The sequence below is a fragment of the Pogona vitticeps genome, chromosome 7 (genome assembly GCF_051106095.1).
Source record: "Pogona vitticeps strain Pit_001003342236 chromosome 7, PviZW2.1, whole genome shotgun sequence".
Classification (NCBI taxonomy): Eukaryota; Metazoa; Chordata; class Lepidosauria; order Squamata; family Agamidae; genus Pogona; species Pogona vitticeps.
The window spans coordinates 2,467,311-2,475,328 of NC_135789.1; the positions used below are offsets into that span (position 1 = coordinate 2,467,311).

Sequence of the window (8,018 nt, forward strand, 5' to 3'; positions counted from 1 at the left end):
CATGTGTGACAAAATACACCCAACTTTACATGTCCCTCTTTGACTCTGTCTTCCTTCAGGAGAGAGCAGGGTGTGTGTGTGCGTCTTTTCTTCGGAAGAATTTGAGTCTGCTACAATAGCAGTTTTTAATCCCTGATTAACAATGGCCCAGAAAGGCATGCGTGCACGCACACACACTTTCTCACACACGTGTATGGCACACACACACACACACTCCTTCTCTGGGTTTCTTTTGATGTGGTGGGGGGTTAGAATCGGATGTCAGCCTTTCTGAGGTATTCTTGAGGGCCAGCCCTGAGATTTGGACAAGTGGGGAGATCAGGGAGCGATGAAGTATATATGGGGTGATTCCCTGTAGCAAGGGGTGGGGGTGGGTGGCACCCACCGAGTCTAGTCTGCATTGTGCCCTGCCCTGCAGGGCCGTGGGGGGGGGAGGGAGGGAGGGAGGAAAGAGCCGTTCCCAGCTTTGGAGGCTGGCTCATTGTCAGGCTGAGCTGCAGAGGGAGGAGAGAGTCCACTCTTAAGAGGACATGTCAAGTACAATTAGTGTTATCTGTCTAAATATGTGCTGGGAACACAGAATACAAGCGGAGGCCTGGGTGGCTTTAATGGAGACATATGCAAGGTCAGCCCGCCTCTTGCAATCCCCCAATCTGATTTGGGGGATTACACATTCTAAGTAAATTGGTGTTATTCCTCTTGCATCATTGATAAGCTGCGGCCAAAATAATAAAGGCAGGGGGAGACGAGCGAAGTGGGGGGCTGCTAGACCCATTATTTTCTTTTTTTCTTTTTTAAAAAAAGAAGGGGAAAAAGGCAGCGGGTGAGGCACGGGGTGGGCGGTTGTGACGGGAGCAGGAAAAAGGCACTTGCCAGCCGCCAGGAGTGGGCAAGGAGAGAGGCCAAAGACGGGAGCACAAGATGAAAAGAAAAAAAAGGACGGGGAGCGAAGGAGGAAAGGAGAGGCCAAGGCAGCTTTGGTGCTTGAGTCCATAGGCTTGGGTTTTCATTTTTTTTTTTTTTTGGTTTGTTTGTTTTATAAGATTAGGGTTCATTGGGGGAACATGGGAAGTAAGAAAGAGAAAGCCGGCGATACTGCCTCTGCTCCTGCGCAGAGTGTCTTTGCCTTGTCTCCGAGACATTTCACCACCTGCACTACTTCCTTGACTCTTCAGGCTACAGCTGGCAGCTTCCAGGGGTAGCATGGAAATGGACGAGGGTGGCATGGAGTAAAGCTGCGAGCCTTTGGGTCTCATCTCACCCATGAACTGTGCGCCGGCAGTAGGCAAGCCCCGGGTCCCCTCCCTCACTTCTGCAGGCAGTCATGCTGTCTGACCTTACAAGGGTGTTGTAAGAACTGCTCGAATGCTTTAACGGACAGACATCTGTGGGTGAATCGAGTGACTCCTTTCAATGGAGTGGGAAGCGTCGGCTGGTTCTGTCCAACCTGTATACGCGCACACTATCTTTCTCCCCAGCTTTCCAGGGTTCCTTCACAGCTCCTTCCTGTCTTATCAGGGGTCTCTTATTAGATGCTTCCCATGGATGTCTAGGCAAAAAAAAAGCCCCCTGCCCAGAGAGTTGAGAATCACGCTACGTTGTCTGAGAATCATCACCTTATCCCAAACATCAGTTTCCTTCTTTAGGATCCATAAAGGACAGAAAGAACACATCCAGTGGTGAGGGCAGGATTAGTCCTCCCTGAAGTATAGTGGGAAACTAATTGTATGTCTCCCTTCCACTGCTCTGCCCCCCCTCCAGCCCCCTCCCCCCAGAAAGAAGCAAGAGAAATATTTAATCAGCCAAGCTCTATGAAATAGCTGTGCTGCTCGTTCGTTGCAAACCAAGGTGAAACCACATGGTGCCTTATACCCCCCCCCCTCCGATCAGAGGCGTTCTGTGCCCCACACAATAAGGGAGGTGGGGTATGGAAACCCAACTTCTCTCACTTTCTGTCAGAGGGAGAAGGGAGACAGTTACCAGCTGCTTGCATGGCAGCTGGCTCTACCTTTTTCTCCTCCCCACTTCCCGCTCCCAGTATAGGGAGGTCCACATTCGGAAGTCTCACGATACGTCCTTTCTTCAGCTCTGATATGGTTTTGGAGCATATGGCTCTAAATAATTCAATTTAGTTTGCATGATCTTAAAAAAAATTCAACTGCAACTGTTGTTTTTCTGCATTCTCCCCACCCTTAACCAAAAAACCACACACACACACCCCATTAAAAAAAAAACTCTGCTCAGATGTCGCCCGTGAGGATGGGAAGACCTGCGAATTGTAATAATAAGAAGACAGACCTTGTGTTTCTTGTCTTTTCCGTTTGTAGCGCTTGGGTCCTTGGCAGGTGGTGAAGGGTGAAGCAGCAGCTCTTAGACAGTGATCTTGGAGGAACACTCCTAAAGGAGATTGGAAAAGGTGGCCAGAACTCGGTGTTTCTCTCTGTCTTTTCCACCAGTGGCCACTTACGCCCACATCAGCTCCATATTGTTGTGGGGCCACTAAAACCGAGAGTACACAACTGTCGTCCTTCTCCATGGTGAGCTCCTCCCCTGTTTGGAGGGGTACGAGTGGGGGATGAGGGGGGTATACCAAGAATTTAGATATACTGTAATATATTGTAAGTAAGGATGTTACATGTGATGGGGGGGGCAAAATGAAAATGTAACAATGTTCCTTTGGCAAAATAGGGGAGTGATGGGGGGGAGTTAGTTCAGTGCAAAACAAACAAACAAACATGTACTTATTACTCCTTGTATCACCTTGAGGGGAATGTTCAAATTTTCTTTTCAAAATTGAGACTATTTTTATTTAAATTTTTCTTTAAGGAAAGGAAAATGGAACAAAAATATCAAGTAAGGCAAGGAGCAATAGGGTGAGGTAATTGTTGTCAATCTGTGCCCTCAAGTCACTTCTTGACGTATGGATGGTCCTATGAAGGAATGACTTTCAGTCTGTCCTGTCCTCGAATGCCCTGCTCAGCTCTTGTCAACCCCAGGCCATGGCTTCTTTTATTGTGCTAATCCATCTCATAGTTGATCTTGTCCTGCTGGATTCAACTTTTCCTAGCGTTATTGTTCTTTCCAGCAAATCTTGCCTTTACATGAAGTGCCCAAAGTACAACAGCCTCAGTTTCATTAGGTTTACTTCTAGATCAAGTCAAGTTCAGGCTTGACTTGACCTTGGACCCACTTGTTTATCTTTCTGGCAGTCCATGATATCAATCAAGTCCTTCTCCATTACTATATCTTTAAAGAATTACTGTCCAGCTTAGACCATCACAGCACATGATGAGTTACTTTTTAGCAAATTAATATTCTTTCTTTCTTTCTTTCTTTCTTTCTTTCTTTCTTTCTTTCTTTCTTTTTCTTTGTAATGGTAATGGCATCAGGTTATAGAGAGTTCACAGAGGATGACACAAGAAATTAATTTTAAAATGTGATTTTTCCAACATGGTTATCTCACATCTTCCCTTAACTGATTAAGGGATGTTAAAAAAAATGTTGCCTCTAAAAACCAACTTTTACTTTGCGTGCAGTTCAGTGAAGGCTCTTTTTCCAAACGAACGTGACTTTTGGGTGGCAACCATTGCCAGGGAGCCGAGATATGTGTGCCATCTTCCTATCTGCATATTGCTGTTAGTATTTCCTTTGAGAAACAGCTGAAATGGGCACTCTGCCCAGCTGTTTCTTCCCAGGAGGACAGCTGTGTTTATATTTTATTTATTGTAAAATTTATGTCCTGCCTTTCTCTGCATAGCAGATGCAAAAGATGGCTTACAGTTCTTTTTTAAAAAAAAAAACGTAACAATAATAAGTACAAAATACATCAAAAGAGCAGATAACAATGGGAGAGGAGGCAGGCACGATAAACTGACAGATCCAAAATAGCTTCAAATTTCAAATTTGTTTAGATTTGTTTAGAAAATGTGTTTAGGTTCTGCTCTGGGCCCTTCCAAACACCCCAAAGGAATCCACACTGGCTCTCCCAGTGATCGTTCAGCAGCAAGATGCTGCTGGTCAAGTTGCGCATCAGAGTGATGATGCTCAGGGATACCCACAGCAGCTTAAAGCCCTGGCTAACTCTCCCACTAGACAGAGCCAAGGGGTTCCCTCGGGTGTCAGATGGTGGGAGGGAGGAGGGAGGAGGAGAGAGCTGGCCTGCCACTCCACGCCGCCCCCCCCCCGCGTGTCTCTTCAGCTCTCCTCCTGTGACTCTCCCTTATGGCGGAAGTGGCCATCCCTTCATCAGTAGTGAGGAAAGGTCTGCTTGGCCTCTCTCTCTCTCTCTCTCTCTCTCTCTCTCTCTCTCTCTCTCTCTCTCTCTCTGTGTGTGTGTGTGTGTGTGTACATATATATAAAAAACAGGAGGGCTGGACATCTTGTTATGTGCTTCAGGTGTCAAAAGGTCTTGGATGGATCCCAAGCTGCTAACCAGTGGCCACTTTTTTGCACAATGTGTGTCTCTCTTGGTGTGTGCCTCCCACGGTGTTAACCGCACTTGTTCTCTCTCTTTTTTTGCCTCAGGATGAAGTGACTTCACAGCTTTAAAACAAAGCAAAACAAAAATTGCAGAATCCGATTCTTGACTGTCGAAAGGTAGGAGAGACCACCAAGGCCACCAATGGGTATGTCTGCCCTCGTGGGTTCTTTTTTCCTACTTTTTCTGTGTGTCGATGGGAATGTGTGTGTGTGTGTGGGGGGGGTGTTCCATATTGAAGGTTGTTCTTATTCATACTCTGCACTTCCCAACACCGCTAATAAGAATGAGTGGCCTACGGAAGTGCCAAACACTGGCCCATCCTCTTCACCACGACTCCATCTCTGCTAGTATCGGGGGGGGGGGGGAGATAGTTTTCCACTTTCTTTGTTCGGTCTGTTGAAGAGAGATCTACCTTCTGAAGCAATGCCTCCCTTTTTTTCCAGTTGGCCTTTGGGGAGAGGAACCCCCATGCACACCACATACAACTGAGGAAGGGATGTAAGGAAGAGCAACTTTCCCTGCTGTCCTAGGTTTCTACATGCAGGGAGCTCTTTCCTTCTTTCTGATAAAGAACATTCAGTCATGGCAGTGTCATGTCCCAGCAGCTTCTGCCCTTGCAATCCAGAGTGATCTTCTCCGGTCCCAGGCTTATCCCCTGAACAAGTTAAGAAGTTTCTTAGCTGCCCTCAATGAACATTCATGATAAACATACCCGATTCACACCCCCAGATTAATCAAGAGCTTCAGCTTCCCCATGCATGCTGAATGAAGTGTGGGGCTGCTCTCCGATGATCCAGTCCTTTAGCTAGGTGCCCGTGGGGGTGAATATGTGCCCCCCCTCAAAATGAGCAACACAGGGGGCTGCCGCTTTGCAGTGTCAAAGGTGACCGGTGGAAGGCCAATGTTATGTAAATATTTCTGCTGTGATGGGGCAGGATGGAGTAGGGCTTTGCACACATCCATCCATCATTGATGGGGGCCTCTCTGAGACCTGGGGGCTTTGTGGATGGGGGAAGGAAGGATACAGACAGAAGGCAGCATGTGCCCTCCTCATAAAGTGTTTGTTTTCTTTCTTCTTCCCCCTTTCTGGTTTGGGGTGCCCCGCTGGGTTCCCGACTCTCGGCTTTGTCCTCTCAACCTCTCCACCCACCCGCTTGGCCCTTCGTTCCCCACACTTTCCCCCCAACCTCCAAAAGATCGCTCCAGTGGGGTTGCAGAGGGGTTTTTTTAACCCCATTTTGTTTTCTTTTTCTGACTTCAAAGGCACCCCTTTATTGTTTCAGGATCGACAGGCAGTGGCCCTGAAACCCGATCACAGCCGGGTGTGGTGTAGGTCACCCCCCCAGCACCCTGCCTCGAGAGCTGAAAAGGAGCAGGCGAATGCTTCCTTTTGCATCCCTCACCGCCCTGGTTACAGCTCTTCCCTCCTCCTTCCATTCAGGATCCCCTTCCCTTCCTCCCCCTTGCCGCCTCGTTCAGCCCCCCCTTCCCTTCCCCTGCCTTTGCAGGTCTTCCTTGCCTCCCATTGACTGGGCCTGGCGCTTGTGGGAAGGTGACCCTCCCATAGAAACCCATGAAAGACCCTTTCCTGCCCCTCCGGTTATGCTCCCTTCCCCTCCCACTCTGACCCAGATTTTCTCCCTCAGTCGCCAGGGACCAAGACCTCTGCACTCCGGGTCCTTGGGGATTAGAGAAGGCTTCCCCGGGAGCAAGCGGTCCAGGCCAAATAGGGATGAAGGGAGAGTCCGGTGGGGAAGTCAGGGAGCCACCAAATGTCCTCACAAGCTGGTGGCGCTACTTTTCCTCACCCCGACTTTGGGCGAGCGGCTGGAGCAGCAGCTGCAGGCGGCTAAAAGGATGGGGCGGCGGGGTGGGCGGCGGTGTCATGGGAAGGGCTTGCCTGTCCCAGTGCTTGGTGTAAAAAAAACCATGTGGGACTCTGGGGGGTGGCCTCAAGATCAGAAGAAGGAAAGGAGAACAAAGGGGGGGGCTCGGGAGGAAAGGGTCCCCAGCTTCACTTCCCAAGGGAGTCAAAACCCATCCCTCTGGTCGCCTATGAACTTCCCATGCCTCGTCCTAGGGGAGTGCCCTCCCGTTTCCTAAGCCCTGCTTTGCTGCCCTCCTTGCTTCGCTTTCCAGGTCGCTCTTCCTTTCCTCCCAAGAACTCCAGAACAACCTCCTTGCCCTGAGGAGGCATAGACCACTTCTAAGAATACCACACTTGTGTGTGGTTTTGGTTGTATGGGGGGGGGGGGGAATATGACATTGACCCCCAATAATACAGTAGTTTCATTATGAAGATAACTCCATTTCTTGCTGTCATGTGACTGCCTACAAGCCATCTCATGCCAGGGTGTAACATACACCCCCCACCCCATTTCCCCAGCCTGTGTTTGCATCCATTTCTGAACTTGCTCCCAAGTTCTGCTTCTCTTCAGGGGTTTGTAACTTCCCACTTTGTTGTTCTAGGGAGGGACAGATCCCACGCGATACCCGTGTAAACACAGGAATGCTTACATCGTTTTCTGAATGTGAACAATTAATTGTACATTGCAATAATCCCACCCTTGCTTCATTGACCTTTTAGTTTATTTACTTGTCTTTTGAAGGCCAGGGTGCCCTGCTTCTTTGTCGCATATCTCCCATGCTTGGTTTAAAAAAAAACTAAAACAGCAAACCAGAGGATCATGTCCTCCCATTTTGCTTTTGACTGGATTGGAATAAGTTATTGTAGCACTGGCTCTGAATCACACAAATCTAGTGCACAACGAAGGAGAAATGTGGGTTATTTTTCCAATCCTGGCAAGGCCCCTTCATTCTCTCTCTCCTTTCTTTTTCATCTACTCGGAAGCCTTACTTTACTTCCCCTGTCACCCTAATTGATTGCATTAACCTTTCAGCGTATTGGATTTCCCAGGCATCGTGCAGAGAGAACTGTGCAATATGCTTATAATCTGGGCCGTAATGGACAGGGAGCAGTCAACAAGCCCTCGTCACCAACAGGTTCCCTGACAGATTGGCTTTCACAAACAATGAGAGGACCAAAGGTGCAGGCTGGCGGGGCAGCCAGTAGGTGGGTGAAACTTTGACGTGGGGCACGATAGGGAGGGCCCAAGCATCTTAGAAGCCACTCCAAAAAAAAAAAAAAAAAAAAGTGAAGTAGATCTGAAAAACGCTGAGTATTACGAAGGTCAGTCCACCTAATTTATGTGCTCAGGTCTACGTGAGCAACATTTTCAGCAGAGATTTTGACATATATTTATAAAACATTGGCAAACGTATAAAACCATGAATGGTGTGATCAGAGCTTTTTTTTTCCCCTCTTCTACCCCCGGTAATATTAGAGCTCAAAATTAAATTGATGGGCATTTGAGGAAGTTCAGGGTTCACAAAGAGGACCTGCCATGCTGTGCCACGTGAGATGTGATCCTGGGCAGTGAGGTATAGTTTTAAGAGCAGTGGCAGAGGATGATGGCAGCTGTAGTCAAAACACATGAGGGAACAAGCACCAAGTTTTGGAACGATCCAGGCCAGAAGT

The 8,018-nt window shown here is 48.3% G+C and overlaps 1 long non-coding RNA gene across 1 annotated transcript in view; it reads left to right on the top strand.

Annotated features, from left to right (window-relative positions):
- The window catches only part of LOC144584044 (uncharacterized), a 112,166-nt gene extending 106,239 nt beyond the window's left edge, over nucleotides 1-5,927 (top strand). The window contains exon 3 of the long non-coding RNA XR_013538050.1: nucleotides 4,525-5,927. This is a non-coding gene — a long non-coding RNA (uncharacterized LOC144584044). The remainder of the gene's footprint in view (nucleotides 1-4,524) is intronic.
- The last annotated feature ends 2,091 nt before the right edge of the window (nucleotides 5,928-8,018 follow it).